The 18,761-nt window shown below is 42.5% G+C and overlaps 1 protein-coding gene across 10 annotated transcripts in view; it reads left to right on the top strand.

Annotated features, from left to right (window-relative positions):
* The first annotated feature begins 3,975 nt into the window (after window positions 1-3,975).
* The window catches only part of MTMR3 (myotubularin related protein 3), a 152,128-nt gene continuing 137,342 nt past the window's right edge, over window positions 3,976-18,761 (top strand). For 7 of the 10 annotated variants that reach the window (XM_087423981.1, XM_004429797.3, XM_004429796.3 and 4 more), the window contains exon 1: window positions 3,976-4,145. The gene's annotated coding sequence lies outside the window, so the exon portion shown is untranslated. Of the gene's footprint in view, window positions 4,146-18,580; window positions 18,697-18,761 lie in introns of all 10 variants that reach the window. The other 3 variants (XM_087423977.1, XM_087423976.1, XM_004429795.3) reach the window with 2 other exon arrangements.

The raw sequence follows: 18,761 nt of genomic DNA, 5'->3' as shown, positions 1-18,761 counted from the left end.
GCACATTTCATTATACAATATCAAAAATTCACTTTTATTAATATTACTACCCACATAAGCAGAAAAGACATTAGGGTTTGGGAAGCTGTCAAGTTCATGGTGGGATATTCAAGTTTTCCAAAATTCTAGTTAAGCTTGAATTTTATCATAGGCAACAAATACTATCAGCTGTTTTACTTGATGTGACAAACTCACTTCATACATTTTTGAGAAAATGTCTCCCAAATACCCAAGTCTGAATGATTGTAGTTTGTGTGTTGACCATTCTTTCAAGTAAAGTAAAAATAGTTTTTTTAATCTTTTTTCTCCTAAAAAACGAGGTTAGTTCAGTTTGCAACTCAAACAATCGCACAAGCGTTTTTCCTTGAGATAATCATCCTACTTCTGTGCATAGCAAAAGTGCTTTATGTGTGGGGAGTAACTGATTAATAGCTATGGAGTTTTGTTTTAGTGTGATGAAAGCATTTTGGAACTGGATAGAGGTGATGATTGCACAATATTGTGAATGTACTAAATACCACTGAATCGGTCACTTTAAAATGGTTAATTGCATGTTATGTGAACTTTACCTCAATAAAAAAGTGAAAAAAAAAGTGCTTTATGCGTAATTTCCATTTCATTACAGAGAATATTAAAAAGACTTGTATTCAAAGGTCTGGAGTTAATACAATTAGGAGTTTTTTGCTGCTTTGTCAAGGACATTCTTAAGTGAAACTGGCATTTTGTTTATTACCAGTGCATGTTAGTGAAGAATACAACGGATACTAGTACAGATGGTACCACCGCCTTGATTTGCACCAGCAATTTTACCACCACTGCTTTTACATCATCAGTGCAAATATCAACATGGTAAAAAAAGGTAAATAATTTCTCAGTACTATTATTAAAATGGTTTTGATCCATATAGGTCTCTGAAAGAGTCACAGGGTTCCCCAGGGACCCGTGGACCACACTTTGAGGACCAACGCTCTATGTTGAATTGGAGTTGAGCTGACCCACCCCAGGAATAGGGATGCAGTGTGGTACCTGGAAAATCCCTGGAGATGTTGAATCATGTAACCATGGGTCCAATTCTAGTTTCTATCTTATTCTGGGCAAGTGGTTCCTCAAATTCTGAGAGCCCCAATTACTCCTGTCTGCTAGCTGAGTTGGGAGGTCAAGGAGATGCTGAAGGGTTATGAAAATTTGGGGATAATCCACACAAAGCACTCAATGAAGAGGAAGTGACTTTTATCATTAAGCAGTAGGACCCCGTGTTGGGAAGGCTGCATTTTTGGGGCTTGAGGGACTCCTGCCTTCCGGGGGCCCTGTGTGACCTTGGGAAGCTGCCAACAATCAAACTTCCCATCTGTCTTAAGCTACTTCAAAGAGTCCTAGAGCAGCTGGAAGAACATTTGCAGCTTTGAAGACAGCGGTGGGGAAGGAGGCTGAAAGGGTAGCAGAAGGAGGGGAGGAAGGTCAGGCAGGTAGAGGGGGCCCCTAACATGAGAAATAGAGCAGGGAGAAGCCCTCACTGAGCCTGGATCACTTTGTCTTCAGCCAAAGCCCACAAAATATCCTGTCCAATGATTTGGCTTTTCTTGGGTACAGAAACTTTTCAAACTCATTACCTTAAAGAACTCTTACACATCTCCGTGAGGGTGAGCACAGTAGTGATTAGGACCTCACAGGGCAGATGAGAAAACTGAGGCATAGAAAAGGGAAATAAGGAATAAGTTTGTGGAGGCACCAAGATTCAAATTTACGTCTTTAGACTCCAACCAGCTTTCTTTCCATTGCTTCTTCTTAGCCCCTTCTCCTTGAAGTGAGTTTTCAGGGCCAAACAGCAGTTTTCTCTTTCCTATTTAGAGACAATTTACTAAGGTCGGCTTTAAAGGTAAGCAGGTGGGCAGCAGTAGGGAGGAGGGTAGTATGAAGTTTAAAAGCATGCTCTGGGAATCAGATCGTCTGGGTTCAAATCCTGACCTTTACACCTCCTCATGTGCAAAATGGGGGAGAATAACAATACCTGCTCATAGGGTTGTTAAGATTACATTAGATATACATGTAAAGCTCACATAGCATCACCTCATCTTGAGGTTCAATCCATGTTAGCTATTATGAGAACGAGGAGGTACAAACAGTGATTTTAATGGCCACAGAGAAATTCCTCTCACGCCCTATATACTAGTTGAGCATTCAGTTTAAAATTCTTTAGCCCAGGTTAAAAGGCAAATACGATGATAATCTGTCTAAAAAAAGTCAAAGTGATATGCCAACGATCGGCTGTCTCCCTGCTGTTTTCTGGGGAGCTGTGGGAGTCGCTGAGCGGATGCCAACAGCCTATTGGCTGAATCTTTGCCCCGAGCCACCTCATTGGGAGATAGCCAGCCTATGGCCGGGCTGTCCTGGAGTCAGATGCTAGTTTCAATCCAATCAGAGGCCACCCGACTGTGGAACCCATCCTTCCGGTTTTGCCTGAGCAGAGGCTTGAGTAGCAGGACGAGCACTCAGAGGGGGTGGAAGTTGGTGGGACCCTTATTTTATCAGACAATAGGAGAAACAGGTGGGAAAACCTGTTTTTTGTTTGTTTGTCATTCATCTATTCTATGTACTTACAGTTTCCACTGTCATTGCATAAATGCTATAATCGCATAACACAAAGGGGAAACCAGGACAACGAAATACAAATACAGGTGCAAAGTTGAGGCAGGAGGGAAAACCACGGTTAATATGCGGACCTGAAGGGTCAACAGTAGGGCACCTTTGAACTTCAAATTTAGCCCTGGGCTTTCTGGAAGCCTGGGTGAAAAGATGTACAATCAGCTACATAACACTAATTATCAGAAAGGAAGCGCATCTGTTTCTATGGGCGTAAAGCAAAGCGTTTCCTAACTTTGAAGTCTAATGTAATTTCTTTGGATTTTATTTCAGGCGATGATGCCATGAAGTGGGCAGTACAGCCTAGTGGGTGAGAGCAGTTTTTGTTGTCATTTGGGTTTGGGTTTGAATTTTGCTTTAGTGCAGCTTATTCTGGGCTGCAGTTTCTTTATCTGTAAAATGGAGGTAACAATATCTACCTATTAAAGCAACGAAGATTCAATTAGACAAGTTGTATAAATAAATATTAACTATTAATCAAGAAATTTGACTGCCCACTACCTGTCATGCACAGTTCTAGGTGCTGGAGATAAAGCAATGAACATACAAGATCCTTATCTTCAAGTAGTTTTTACATTAGAATGAGATAGAAAGGCAATAAACATGAAAAATGGATAAATAATTGCAGAGAGTGCTGTGGAAAAAATACAACAAATGCAAGGATATTTCTCATTTGGCTGGTTATCTCAGCCATTTTCCAGAACAATCAAGGGTATAATATTAAAATGCAACTCCGAGGAGGTGAATCTGTTAAGGCCTAAGGTAATTCAGTCCTAGTATGAAGAATTCTTCTGCAGGCTTTTGTGGATGGGTTACAATGTTTGTTTGAAAACTCACTTCTTCCAGCTGAGCTTTAGTTGAAGCAGTTTGAAATTATATTGAGTAGAACCTTGAGCACACTATACTTACATGCATTATATTAAATTAGTTTTATCCTCACTATAACTACAGGTGAAAGATACTTCTGTTGTTCTATTTTATTGGTTAAGTAGAGTGAGGCGTTGTCTTGTCCAAGCCTATAGAGCTAGGAGAAGATGCCTCCCCAGAATCTGTAGGACCACCTTTGGTTTCCTTTTTCGTCCATTTCCCACCTGTTTCTCCCTCCTTCTCCAGCTGGGCTTCACCGCCAGCCTCTCCCCTGCCGCGGGCACTCAGCTGGTTTGCAGCCCCGCCCACCTCCTGGGGCGTGGCCGGCGGCCCGGGCCCCGGACCCGCCCCCTCCCCGCCCGCGCCGGCCCGCCCTCTTTTCCCCGACCGCGGGCTCAGGGCCCGAGCGTGCGCGCGCAACCCCGCTCGCGGCCCGGCTCCGCGTCGGGAGCGCGCTCTGTGTGGCTGCTGCCGCCATGTTGTTGTGGTTGTGAGAAGGCGGCGGCAGCGGCGGAGGAGCAGCCGGACCAGACGCTCCAGCGGTCCAGGCGCTGCCCCCCCGCCGGCCCTGGCTGGGAGCCTCGTGGGGTGGCGGAGGAGGCCGTGCCGTGGGGGGCCTCGCTATGTCCTGCCGCCCGGTAAGAAGGCCCCCCCCGCCCCGTCTCCGGGGGTGAGGAGGAGCTGGAGGAGGGGCCGGCTTCGGCCCCGGCGCGGCGGCTGTCACCCTCTGAGGAGGCGGCGGCCCGAGGGGGGCTGGGGACGGCGTGCGTGGCCCGGGGAGGGGTGTCCTGGGCGCGGCCGCCGCCGCCAGGGGGAGGCGCGGGGAGTGGGAGCGTAGCGGCCCGGCTCCTTGGCGCGGGAGAGGCGGGGTCCTGGGCCCGGGCCCGGGCGGCCTTCCCGGACCTGGGGGGGACGGGCCCATGGGCTAGGGGTATGAGCCGCTACCTCCGGGGCGTCCGGGAAATGCCTGCTGACCCCTGGAAGGTGAGTGTGCGCCCCTCGCCCCCGACCGGCTCTGTGGGAGTCCACCGTGGCCTGAGGCCGGAGGCCCGCGGAGCCCCCGGGGCGAGCGGTGCGGGCCCGGGACTTGTGGGAAGGAGGAGTGGCCGCCTGCCTGGGCAGCAGGGTAGCCTCCTGACCTGGTTAGTAGTGGGGTGGAAGGATAGTTGGGAGGCGGTTGAGAGAGCTCAGGAAACACTGGTCAAACAGCTCCACAAAAGATCCCAGGGTTATTTCTTAGGTGGAAATCGTGCTGCTTGATGGATTGCATTGTGCTGCTGCGGACCCCCTAAGAGCGTGTTGGTTGTACTTTGGGCTGGAAAACTTACTTCAAAAGGATGGGTTAAATTTTAGGGCCACTTTAAGAAACTCCTTTAAGGTCTGATAATCTCACCTGTGAGTTTTGCACATGAGCTACTGTTTGGTATTGATGTTCAGGTGTCTTCTCCAGGCCGAGGCCTAAATTCTTGACTGTTTTAGTATGTTGACATCCACTTTATCTGACAGTATCCTTTTTTTTTTTTTTTACAACAGAAAAAAAAAGTGCGCATATTCTTCTAGTTGAGGTTCAACTTAGTTTCTCATATGTGGACGGTGACGCCATTGGAGGAATGAAATGTGTTGAATTTCAAGAGATGATTTTTTATGTAAAATGTTTGTGATTTGTACATGGAGAGGTGATGGGGACCTTCCCCTTTCATATTCAAGGCTGTTGTTTTTGCTTAGAGACCAAGAAAGGTGTGTTGGTGGCATGTAGAAAGTCTTGCCCTCTAGGGCTTGTGACTTGGGTGGGTAAAAGAGCTTACAGAATGACAGTATTTTGAGTAAACCCAGAACTGTATGTGATATTAAACTGAATTTGGAGGGTTCTAGACTTTTAGATTGGCTACCTGTGCAGGCCTCTTTCAGCTCTAATTACCTCCCTCATTTTCAGGTCACCCAGAGCAGTTCAAGTGATCAGCACAGTGGTGCTGCCCCACTAGTAGTTAGTTAATGGCAAGCCATAGGAGAACCCAAGTTTCTCAGCTTGTAAGCCAGGTTCTTTAGTTCACTGGTTACCTAGTTGGATACCTGTCATCAGAAATAGTGTGGACTGTCTGAAATGCTGATTCTTGGGCCTCACGCCGGACGTGGTGAATTAAAATCTCTAAGGGTGAGGCCTGGGAAGCCATCCTTACAAATATCCCTGAATGATTCTGGTCAGCCAGGTTTGTGAACTTCTGCTTTAGGTCACCTTTGGTATTCCAAAAGATTCCCATTAATGATGACTTCTGAGAGTGCTTTTAATTGTTTATAGGTCTTTAAGAATCTGAGAGGTAGGGAAGAAGGGGAAGCCTGAGAAACTTAAAACTGAGAATTGAGCATCTCTTAAAATATAATGGATTTATGTAGGGGAAACAGATTTGTTGCCAAAAGTTATTTGTGCAAGTCTTCAGGAACACACTTGATAAAATTAGATGCTGCTTGACTGGAGGTATATCCAGAGATATATTGAAGAATCCAGAGGAAAAAAACAGAGAGGCCCTGGAGGCAGTAAGTCTACTTCTAGGTCACAGAGGGGTCCACCTAAGGTGCTTTCCAACTTCCCAACATCATGGTTGCTTCTAAATCATCTGACTCAGGTTTCTAGTAAAGTGAGGGTAGGGTGGGTGAGTTAGCAGCCATTTGAGACAAGGGTTGTGACCCAGGAAGGTTTACTGTGGATTGTGAAAAGTTCTTGAAATTTGCCCCAGGCCATGAGGAGTGGTCAAGTCAGTTTTTATTTCTGTTGTAGTTCTGGTTAACACCTTCTGTGGTAGAGTGGAATGCTGAGTTACCAAAGGAGTATTCATATTGCAGAGAGGGTGTGGCGAAGTTTGTTATAAGTCTGGAAGAGTTGGCAGAAAATGTTGTTATAGTTGTGTAGGGTAGTGAAGGAGTTTGGTAAATATCCTGTCAAACTGTGAGTAGTATTTTTAGAGACGTGCACCCAGTTGTCCACTACAGGAGCCAGAGGCCGTGTCTGTTTTGTTCCTTGGTGTCTCCAGTACCTAGCATAGTTCTCAGCATATACTGTGCCCTCAGATATTTTTTTTTTTTAATAATTTTATTTATTTATTTTTTCCCCCAAAGCCCCAGTAGATAGTTGTATGCCATAGCTGCACATCCTTCTATGTGGGCCTCAGCATGGCTGGAGAAGCGGTGCGTCTTTGTGCGCCCGGGATCCGAACCCGGGCCGCCAGCAGCGGAGCGCGCGCACTTAACCGCTAAGCCACGGGGCCTGCCCAGATATTTGTTGGGTAAATGAATAGCATTGAGATGGGGAAAAGAACAGTTATGGTGGTTGATAACATTAGTTATTAAAAGCTACTTGATTTCTTGCATTGGATTAAGAGCCGGTTTTTAGCCCACGTGGTTGGGAACTTTGAGATTCCTTCAAGAGATTCTGTTTTCTAAAAACTGTCTTTGTACACTCTCCCATCACCTAGTTTTTGGGTCTTAAATGTGTCTTAATTTTTTCAGATGTTAGTGACTATTTTATTTTATTTTATTTTGTGAGGAAGATCAGCCCTGAGCTAACTTCCATGCCAATCCTCTTCTTTTTGCTGAGGAAGACTGGCCCTGGGCTAACAGCTGTGCCTGTCTTCCTCCACTTTATATGGGACGCCACCACAGCATAGCCTGACAAGCGCTGCCTCGGTGTGCACCCGGGATCCGAGCCCAGGCCGCCAGCAGCAGAGCGTGCGCACTTAACCGCTGTGCCACGGGGACGGCCCCAGATGTTAGTGACTTTTTTTAGGAACACATTTTATTAGACGTAGAGGTGTTTAGAATAATGGGAAGCTGTAGATTGGCAGACATTCTCTGTCATTAATTGACTGTGTGTCTGCTGTTGGAAATGTCACTTCTCTGGGCCTCAGTTTTCTCATCTATACAGTTAAAGCCCTATCCTTGTTGATCTCAAGCAGTTTCTCCAGCCTGATTCTGCAAATCTTTTTTTTTTTTTTAAAGATTTTATTTATTTATTTATTTTCCCCCCAAAGCCCCAGTAGATAGTTGTATGTCATAGCTGCACATCCTTCTAGTTGCTGTATGTGGGACGCGGCCTCAGCATGGCCGGAGAAGCGGTGCGTCGGTGCGGGTCCAGGATTCGGGCCCGGGATCCGAACCCGGGTCGCCAGCAGTGGAGAGCACTCACTTAACCGCTAAGCCACGGGGCCAGCCCAGCAAATCTTTAATAATTTGTAATTATGTTACTTGGTGTTTATCTCATATAGGTAGATGAACCTTTTTTGTTTTTGTTTGTTTGTGGGGAAGATCAGCCTTGAGCTAACATCCATGCTAATCCTCCTCTTTTTGCTGAGGAAGACCGGCCCTGAGCTAACATTTATTGCCAATCCTCCTCCTTTTTTTTTGTTCCCCAGAGCCCCAGTAGCTAGTTGTATGTCATAGTTGCACATCCTTCTAGTTGCTGTATGTGGGATGCGGCCTCAGCATGGCCGGAGAAGCGGTGCGTCTGTGCACGCGCGGGATCCGAACCCGGGCTGCCAGTAGCGGAGCGCGCGCACTTAACCGCTAAGCCACGAGGCCGGCCCAATGATGAACCTTTTTTTTTTTTTTTTTTTTTAAAGATTTTATTTATTCATTTTTTCCCCCCAAAGCTCCAGTAGATAGTTGCATGTCATAGGTTCACATCCTTCTAGTTGCTGTACGTGGGACTCGGCCTCGCGTTGGACGGAGAAGTGGTGCCTCGGGGCGCTCCCGGGATCCGAACCCGGGCCGCCAGCATCAGAGCTCACGCACTTAACCGCTAAGCCACGGAGCCGGCCCTGAACCTTTTTAATTAAGAAAAAAAGAACATTCTGTCTTGCCTTCTGCTTTTAGCTTATGGGTGTTAGACGTTGTCCAAAAGTGCTCTGGAAATTGAGTGCATGTTGCAAGTATTATGCAGAAACAACATGCTTATGCTGTTGTAATTAGTGTTGAAAGCAAAACGGTAGGGAACTTCATAATTTAGTGTGAAGCCACAAGATTAAGAATGGTTTGGGGGGAGTTTGTGCAATTTATGTGGCCAGTTGTTTCGTACAGACCACCGAATTCTGTAATTTTCTATGGTGAATTTATACGTAATTTTGTAATCGGTGAAACGTTGACTTAAGACAAAGTATGAGGTCAAATCCATATTGGATTGAATTAGGATTCCCAATAATTTTAGAGGATACCAAAATTGTTAACGTTTGTTGCTATTTTTTTTTTTTTTAAAGATTTTTATTTATTTTATTTTTTCCCCCCAAAGCCCCAGTGGATAGTTGTATGTCGCAGCTGCACATCCTTCTAGTTGCTGTATGTGGGACTCGGCCTCAGGATGAACGGAGAAGCGGTGCCTCGATGCGCACCCGGGATCCGAACCCGGGCCACCAGCATCGCAGCGCACGCACTTAACCACCAAGCCACAGGGCCGGCCCTGTTGCTATTTTTAATCTTAATTTTATGATACCAATATTAATATTATGCTTTCATCTTCACTTTTGTATATAGAAACTTAACATACCTTTAAAGTTCATATTTGTATCAGATGTTCCAAATAAAAATTGTAGCATGAGAGTGGGTAGACCAGTAAGTCTTGGGTTCAAGCCTGGATTGTGCTCCTCATTAGCTGTCTTGTTTCTGGCAAGCCACTTGACTCCTCTGAGCTTCAACTCCCTCATTAGTAAAAGGAAGAAGAGCAACTTCTCTGTCTCACAGTCTGTCAGGAAGGATCAAATGGAATGGTGTATATGAAAAGCAATCTAAAAATGTAAGAGGATGATGATAGAATGCTATTGTATTAGAATCCTATTTTATTTTCTTGGAAGAGTTGGTTTGTGGAGCAATGGTAAACCTGGTATGTGTGGTCAAGTGTAGAATTTACTAATGTCACTGATACGGCAACAGAGAAGATTTCTGCTTCTGTATTCTGCTTGGAGAAACCTTTCAGCACTTGAATCCTGTTTGCCAACAGGAATAGTCATAGCATTGCAAGAACTTCAGAGAGGTCTGGGATGTCTCACATCTGTGCCAAGGTTTGTACTTGGAATAGACTTGCTAGATTTCTCCCATTTTGTTGTGTTGGAGTGGTGATGGAAGGTGGTAGGGTCAAGGAGTTTAGCATTTTCTGTGTAAAGTTTTAGGGCTATGTTTTTTCTTTCTTTTTTTTTTTGTGAGGAAGATCAGCCCTGAGCTAACAGCCATGCTAATCCTCCTCTTTTTGCTGAGGAAGACCGGCTCTGAGCTAACATCTATTGCCAATCCTCCTCCTTTTTTTCCCCCAAAGCCCCAGTAGATAGTTGTATGTCATAGTCGCACATGCTTCTAGTTGCTGTATGTGGGACACAGCCTCAGCATGGCTGGAGAAGCGGTGCGTCGGTGTGCACCCGGGATCCAAACCCGGGCCACCAGCAGCGGAGTGCACACACTTAACTGCTAAGCCACGGGGCCGGCCCTAGGGCTATGTTTTGTAAATGGTAGGTGGCAATGTCATGGGGTAATGAAATCAATGTAGTGATTTAAAAAAGCATTAAAAAAGAAATAGAAAATATCAGCATATTGCAAAAGGTAAAAGTAGGTATTGATTTGGAGAACTTTTTTTTTTTGTTTATATGTGAGTTGCAAGGTAAAATGTATTTTTTCTTGAGTTGTGGTAGAACTTTGAAGCAGTTGCTTAGGGACATGGTACCTGGGCTTTGCAGTTAGGATGACTATCTATAAGATACTCAGACAGAAAGCAAATGAAGAACTACAAGGGAGTTGTGAAGTTGGGTTAAATTAAAGCTATCCTGTAAACGGTGAAAAACCTCGTAGTTCTAAGTTGTTTAATGAACAAAGTTAAGACATAAATTTATGCTAATGTTCTTAAGCACTCTTTTCCCTTAAATGGACTACTTGGTAACTACAGACGTATTGTCTTGGTGCTGACTACTACGAAGCATAATCTTGGAGATGTCCAGACTTGGATCCATATGTGCCTATTTGTGTCTTCATGCAATATTTAGAATGAATTTTTTATTTTTATTTTTTTTTTTGTGAGGAGATCAGCCCTGCGCTAACATCCGCAAATCCTCCTCTTTTTTTGCTGAGGAAGACTGGCCCTGGGCTAACATCCGTGCCCATCTTCCTCCACTTTATATGGGACGCCGCCCCAGCATGGCTTGCCAAGCAGTGCGTTGGTGCGCGCCCGGGATCCGAACCGGTAAACCCCGGGCTGCCGCATCGGAGTGCACGCACTTAACAGCTTGCACCACTGGGCCGGCCCCTAGAATGATTTTATCATGAGAGAAGTAGCTGGCTTTCCTGATTTCATTTCTCTGGGTTCTAAATTTAATTTCTTTAGTAGCTGATGCTTTTGTAATTTAGTAGCAGAAGAGAAATATAAATTCGTTTAGTTCTCTGATTTATTTATAGGTTGATAATCTGGCAACATGTAAGGAATTATAAGTATATTGATAAATCCTAATATATTTAGGAAGAATTGGTATAAAGACAAGATGACTAACTTGAAATAGGGTAGTTCTTATTTTTTTGTTCCATGCCTATCATTTTTCTATAAGATAAAACTAATCTGTAATTGTTAAGTATTTAGACTGATTCCACAAACCACATGGGGCAAAATAGAGTGTTTTTATTATAAGGAGTTTTTGGAAGTGCTACAGGGCAATAATAAAGAATTTTAACTTAATCTCATTTTTAATTTCAAAATGAAATTTTTTTTTTTTTTGGTGAGGAAGATCAGCCCTGAGCTAACATCCATGCTAATCCTCCTCTTTTTGCTGAGGAAGACTAGCTCTGAGCTAACATCTATTGCCAATCCTCCTCCTTTTTTTTCCCCAAAGCCCCAGTATATAGTTGTGTGTCATAGTTGCACATCCTTCTAGTTGCTGTGTGTGGGACGCGGCCTCAGCATGGCCGGGGACACCGTGCGTCGGTGTGCACCCGGGATCCGAACTCGGGCCGCCAGTAGCGGAGCGCGTGCACTTAACCGCTAAGCCACGGGGCCGGCCCACAAAATGAAATTATTTCTGATTATTCAACCTACAGTACATATTGTGGGACCTGTAATCCCACTTAGATGTAATATTTAGTATTTTTCTTTTTTTCTTATACATTATTTACTGAAGTACTTAAAAAAGAACAACTTTCCATGTCAAATTGATGTTCCCTTAATGGGTATTTAGTGTTCTGTGATATTTATGCATCATAGTTTGTAGCAATTCCCTGTTAATGGACATTTCCAATTTTTCTCTTAGTGCTGTGATGAACTCGTTTGGACTTTTTTATTCAATTGTGCTATTATTTTCTTTTTAGGCTAAATTCCTAAAAGTGGACTTATCTGGTATGTGTGTTTTAAATTTGAATATACTCAAGGTACCCTATAGATGGGATGTCTGTTTTAAAGTCTCACCAACAGATATTAGTGTCCAATTCCACACGTTCTTGCTAGCGATGTATGATTCTTCAGCTTGTTGGCGGGAGTTTAAAATAGTTTGGAAGTAGTTTTCCTTTTGTATTTTTCAACATCAGGTCTTAGCCTCTACAGGTGAACTCTGGAAGCGGCAGGTAAAAACAAAAGTGCGGTGACGGGAGTACTTTAGACCAGTGGTTTCTAAACTTTTTGATTGCTTATCCCAACAGTGAAAAAATTTTGAGCATTAATCCTCAATCCTTTGCTATTTATTTAGTTTACAGACAATTTGTATAGTAACTTATTGTGTACCTTATAAACAAAAAAAAAAATTCAAAGAATAAAAAAACCCCAGAACTAACAAAGATGAGAATTAAAGTTCAGATATCTTTCTCTTTATCCCTTTACAAGTGGAGTATTTTGGGTGCTCCTTGAGGTATTTTATACTATGCATTAGACTCTTAAGATTTAATAGATGATTGTTTTGGGGGCATTTCCAATAGCTCTGCAGATGGTCCAACCTAGTTGGAGTATGATAGTCTTTAAAGTGTCCCATGCTGTTGAGAGTCATATCTGCAATAAGGGCAAACATATAAGCCTTGCTCATAAAGCATCAATTTGATATCTTTTACCATTGTTGAGGTGGCTGAGTTTGAAAACGCAAATCATAGGATAGGAAACAGTCTAATTAATTAGTCTACTTCTCTTAGATATGAAGAACTGATGTTGTGTCTGTTTTAAAAAGTCTATGCTTGGGAGCTGGCCCCATGGCGTAGCGGTTAAGTGGGCGCGCTCCGATGCTGGCGGCCCGGGTTCGGATCCCAGGCGCTCACCGACGCACCACTTGTCAGGCCATACTGTGGCGGCGTCCCATGTAAAGTGGAGGAAGATGGGCATGGATGTTAGCCCAGGGCCAGTCTTCCTCAGCAAAAGGAGGAGGATTGGCATGGATGTTAGCTCAGGGCTGATGTTCCTCACACACACACAAAAAGTCCGTGCTTAATGGAAAGCAGTTTGTTTCTAACAGATCCCTATTTTCTAAGAGCTTAGGTCTTAAAGATTGAGTGAGGGATGAATAATTGCTACTTGCTTTCCTTTGCTTGCAAAGTACCGCAATTAACCTGTCACTCTAACTCTATTTGGAAGAGCCTGAGCCTGTAACTTAAAAAAATTGCTTTCTTGGGCTGAAACTTTCCATGATGAATCTTAGATTAAAAGGTAACTTTTTTCTTAAGTTTGAATAAGTTGCTTTTGATTTGCCCCCCCACTCCACCCCATGTTATGAAATCAGGAAATCGTGCATTTTGCACTAGAAAAATGAGTCTCCTTTTCTCCTCCCATCATGGGGAACTTACTTTCAGTTATTTCATATGGGTCATTGTCAGAGAAAGATAATATTGAAGTCTTAGAGATAGTGAAAAGAGCAACTCAAGTGATTATTTTTTGCCACTTAAAAGAAATGAGATAATCTGTATTGAAGATGATTGCTATATATAGTGCTTTGGAAAAAAAGGCCAGGTATCCCTGTTGACCTTAGGTAGCATGATTTATAAGGTGCTTTCACATACATCTTCTTAGATCCTCATAAAGATTGGAGAGCATCATTTTATCAGGGATGTTGTGACTCCTTTGAGGCCACATGCCTTGTGTTTGACATCATATTTAAAGAGGTAGACTGTAAGTTGTGCAGAAGTAGGTGCTGATGGCTGTTCTCCCTCACTCCCCGGCACTTAATATACTGCCTGCCAAAGAGTAAGCTATCAATATTTATGGAGTAACTGTTTAAACTTTTACATATTTATTTACACATGTAAATATGTTATAGCGTTGTAAAAGCAACGCTTAACCATTTTCTGTAGTTAGATTATTCCTTCATCTGATGTGCACAGAAAATGTTTTTGTGGGAGAGGTCATTAATTTTACATCAGCCTTTCAGGTATCCTTTTACCTTCTCTTTTTTTTTTTTAGATTTCTTCTAACTTTTATTTATTTATTTTATTTTTAAAAAATTTTTGTTTATTGCAGTAACATTGCTTTATAACTTTTACCTTCTCTTAACCACTATGCCACGGGGCTGGCCCCAACTTTTACCTTCTCTTAAGGATAGTTTAATGGTGACAAAAAAATTAGTCTTGATGTAATTCCTTTTAGTGTGTCATCTTCCTAGTGGCAAGACTGTATATAGATGTGTATTATTTATTTATATACTGGGCTGCTATTTAAAAAGGAAACATACTCAAATTCGTTAGTCTTTGGGTATATAATGGTTCTTGAAATGTGAGCTCCATGGTTTGCCAGGAGTGAATGAAAAGGAGCAAGTATGATTTCTCTCACTTGTCTTATTCTCTCCAGTTCCCTGTGCTCATGGTTTTGGCTTACTCGGAAAACACTGAAGAAAATTAGTCTTCCCTGGAACTAGTATGTTATTTCCCCTTTGTTCTGCTGTATTTAAAATCCTCTTTAGTAAGTGAATACACTTTTATACATATGAGAGACCCTGGAAAGACAGGAATGGAAATATTAATAGTGATTAATTTCTGGCTGGTGGGATAGTGTGACTGTTTTCTGCCTCATACTCTTCTGTAGTTTCTCAATTTTCTATAATGAACATGTGTTACTCTTATAATTAGGAAAAACTGCCATTTTCAAGTGCATTTTAATGTCTTTATTTTTCATTGGGTGTCTTATGAAGGTTTTAGTCGTAGTCCCCTGTGAGAAAGTGGATAGTTAATTAGTTCCAGTTCCTAAGCAGAGTGGCAGCTGTAGGAAATGATATGGAGGAATGGGACAGGCAAGCTGATTTGAACTTTCTCATTGTAAACTCTGCTACGACTGAGGCAGTCTGGGCTTTGATCAAAGTAAACACAAGAGGACTTCCATCTAATTTTTTTCTTCCTATTGAGCTGATTGAGAACTGTGAATGAGGCCTTAAAAAGAAAAATCACATTCTGTGAACTCTAAACACAGGACTCAACCCGAATTCCCAATTCTCCTGCTGACTTGCCATGTGAACTTGGGCAGGTTCTGAGCCTTGTGTGGGTTTGTGTTTTAAACATCAAGTGGAATTATAGCAACTCAGATGTGATATGCATTTTGTACATGTAATTTGAACTGGAAGATATTTAGGTAACTTTTATTATGACAGTATAGTCTCACTGAGTTTTGGTGTTAATATACAGCTGGGAGTTGAGCCACTATAAGTTTATATACTCCTTTGGTGATATTTTAGGAAGATCTGTGTAATATATCCTTTAGAGTTTAAATGTTTAGATAGAGCCTGTCAGCTTTTGCTGTTAGTTTACTGCACATTATAGTTCCTTAAATGTTTGTGTAAATAGATGATATATCATTCAGAATGTTAGATTTCTGGGGTAAGACATTTGTAATTATCTACCCTTACTTTATTCTTTTTTTTTTTTTTTTTTTTAAAGATTTTATTTATTTATTTTTTTCCCCCCAAAGCCCCAGTAGATAGTTGTATGTCACAGCTGCACATCCTTCTAGTTGCTGTATGTGGGACGCGGCCTAAGCATAGCCGGAGAAGTGGCGTGTCGGTGCGCGCCCGGGATCCGAACCCGGGCCGCCAGCAGCAGAGCGCGAGCACTTAACCGCTAAGCCACGGGGCCGGCCCGTTACTTTATTCTTTTAAAGAATAAAATTAAAGTTGAAGAGCAATCAAGGTAGTCATGGTATGTACTAGTATAAGTTTATGGGGGTTTTTTAGTTAGTAATTTTGTAGTAAAAAATAACAGGCTTGTCAAAAAAAAATACGCTATAGAAGTCTGCAAAGCCCATCCTCTGTTCCCAGATTCCACAACCCTGGCTTTCTTTTTTTAAAAGTAAAATTTAAATATTTCAAAAATTTAGAAAAATATGGAGAATATTTTAACAAACACCGTGTACCTAATTTAATAGATGTTGATTTAGATTTAACAGATGTTGACATCTTGTCAGATTTGCCTCAAAGGTGTGTTTATATTTGTTTTTAAAAATTAAAGTATCGGGGCCAGCCCTGTGGCGTAGTGGTTAAGTGTGCACGCTCCGCTGCTGACAGCCCGAGTTTGGATCCCCGGCGCGCACTGATGCACTGCTTGTGAGGCCATGCTGTGGCGGCGTCCCATATAAAGTACAGGAAGATGGGCACAGATGTTAGCCCAGGGTCAGTCTTTCTCAGCAAAAAGGGGAAGACTGGCATGGATGTTAGCTCAGGGCTGATCTTCCTCATAAAAAAAAAAAAAAATTTAAAGTGTTATACAGTTGGAGTCCTTTTTGTATTCCTCTTAGATCTTGTTTCCATTTTCGGAGGTTAATTTACCTTTCTTAGCCTGTGCTCTTATATTCTTCCTACAAACGTCTGTATGTATTTACCATGTAGTATTATTCTATTTCAAATATATAGGGTACCTTAGTATATATACGCTGCAATTTGAAAAGCTTGAAATATAGCTGTGATATATGTATATTTACTTCATTTATTTTAATAAGTATATAGTATTCAATTGTATGAATAGAACACAATTTTAGTCTCCTATTGATAGTTGTTTTCAATTAATATATAGATTTAAAAATTTTTGATAGGCTCAAACTATACATGCTGATCTACAATTTGATTTTTTTCTCCCAATAACGCTAGTGTATTACAGACATTTTACCCTATCACAAAATGTAGATTTACCTCATTTTTAAGGATTATGTAGGTTTTTTATTAAATTTTTTATAAACACACTACAATTATTTATCAAGTCTCTTACTGATGGACATCTAGGGATTTCTTTTTTCACATTTTTTTTCTTATCACAAAAAGTGCTGTCTGTGATGGATATTTTTGCACTTTATACTTTTTTTTTTAATTGATTATTTTTTTTTTTATTTTTTTTTTTTGTTGAGGAAGATCAGCCCTGAGCTAACATCCATGCTAATCCTCCTCTTTTTGCTGAGGAAGACCGGCTCTGAGCTAACATCGATTGCCAATCCTCCTCCTTTTTTTTTTCCCCCAAAGCCCCAGTAGATAGTTGTATGTCATAGTTGCATATCCTTCTAGTTGCTGTATGTGGGACGCGGCCTCAGCATGGCTGGAGAAGCGGTGTGTTGGTGCGCGCCCGGGATCCGAACCCGGGCTGCCAGTAGCGGAGCGCGTGCACTTAACTGCTAAGCCACGGGGCCGGCCCTATTGATGTTTTAATAGTTTATAACATTGTGAAATTTTTTGGTTGTACGTTTTTGTTTGTCCATCACCATATACATGTCTCCCTTCACCCCTTGTGCCCACCCCCTACCCCCATTGCCCCTGGTAACCACCAAACAGTTTTCTCTGTCCATGTGTTGGTTTATATTGCACATATGAGTGAGATCATACGGTGTTTGTCTTTCTCTTTCTGGCTTATTTCACTGAACATAATACCCTCCAGGCCCATCCATGTTGTTGCAAATGGGACGATTTTGTCTTTTTTTATGGCTGAGTAGTGTAGTATTCCATTGTCTATATATACCACATCTTCTTGATCCAATCATCAATTGAGGAACACTTGGGTTGCTTCCAATTCTTGGCTCTAGTGAATAATGCTGCAGTGAACATAAGGGTGCATAAGCCTGTTTGGATTGTTGATTTCAGGTTCGTTGGATAGATTCCCAGTAGTGGGATAGCTGGATTGTAGGGTATTTCTTTTTTTTTTTTTTTGTGAGGAAGATCAGCCCTGAGCTAACATCCATGCTAATCCTCCTCTTTTTGCTGAAGAAGACTGGCCCTGAGCTAACATCTATTGCCAGTCCTCCTCCTTTTTTCTCCCAAAGCCCCAGTAGATAGTTGTATGTCATAGTTGCACATCCTTCTAGTTGCTGTATGTGGGACGCAGCCTCAGCATGGCCAGAGAAGCGGTGCGTCGGTGTGCGTCTGGGATCCGAACCCGGGCCACCAGTAGTGGAGCGTGCGCACTTAACTGCTAAGCCACGGGGCCGGCCCATAGGATATTTCTTTTTTTTTTTTTTTTTTTTTAAAGATTTTATTTATATGGGGCCGGCCCCGTGGCTTAGCGGTTGGGTGCGTGCTCTCCGCTGCCGGCGGCCCGGGTTCGGATCCCGGGTGCGCACCGAGGCACCGCTCCTCCGGCCATGCTGGGGCCGCGTCCCACGTGCAGCAGCTGGAAGGATGTGCAGCTATGGCAGACAACTATGTACTGGGGCTTTGGGGGAAAAATAAATAAATAAAATCTTTAAAAAAAAAAAAATAAAAATAAAGATTTTATTTATTTTATTTTTCCCCCCAAAGCCCCAGTAGATAGTTGTATGTCATAGCTGCACATCCTTCTAGTTGCTGCATGTGGGACTCGGCCTCAGGATGGACGGAGAAGTGGTGCCTCAATGCGCACCCGGGATCCGAACCCGGGCCACCAGCATTGCAGCGCGCGCACTTAACCACCAAGCCACAGGGCCGGCCCAGGATATTTCTATTTTTAATTTTTTGAGGAATCTCCATACCGTTTTCCATAGAGGCTTACACTTTATACTTTTGAAGAACTGTAAGATTATTTCTACAGAAACAGTGCTGCAGAATAAATTCTTGGGGAATAGAATTACATGCAATAAGTATTGTTGCTTTTGTTTTAAAGCTAAACCAATATGTATATTTGTAACTTTCTTATTCTTGGTCTGTTCACTTAGGTCTGTTCAAAATGGGTGCTACATAAGAGATGCTGAGATGGATACCATTTAATATAAAACAACTAATACATTAAAATTGCACAGTAGAGACTAGGAGGAGTCCCAGCTTTATATAGGTAAGACACACAAAACTGTGTTTGGGGAGTAGTTTTAGTTTTGCTAGCACAGAATAGAGGAGAGA

The sequence above is a fragment of the Ceratotherium simum genome, chromosome 35, assembly GCF_057802395.1.
Source record: "Ceratotherium simum simum isolate JZ-2026a chromosome 35, ASM5780239v1, whole genome shotgun sequence".
Taxonomy (NCBI): Eukaryota; Metazoa; Chordata; class Mammalia; order Perissodactyla; family Rhinocerotidae; genus Ceratotherium; species Ceratotherium simum.
Note: the sequence above shows the minus strand (reverse complement) of the source record. Positions and strands in the feature narration are given on the sequence as shown.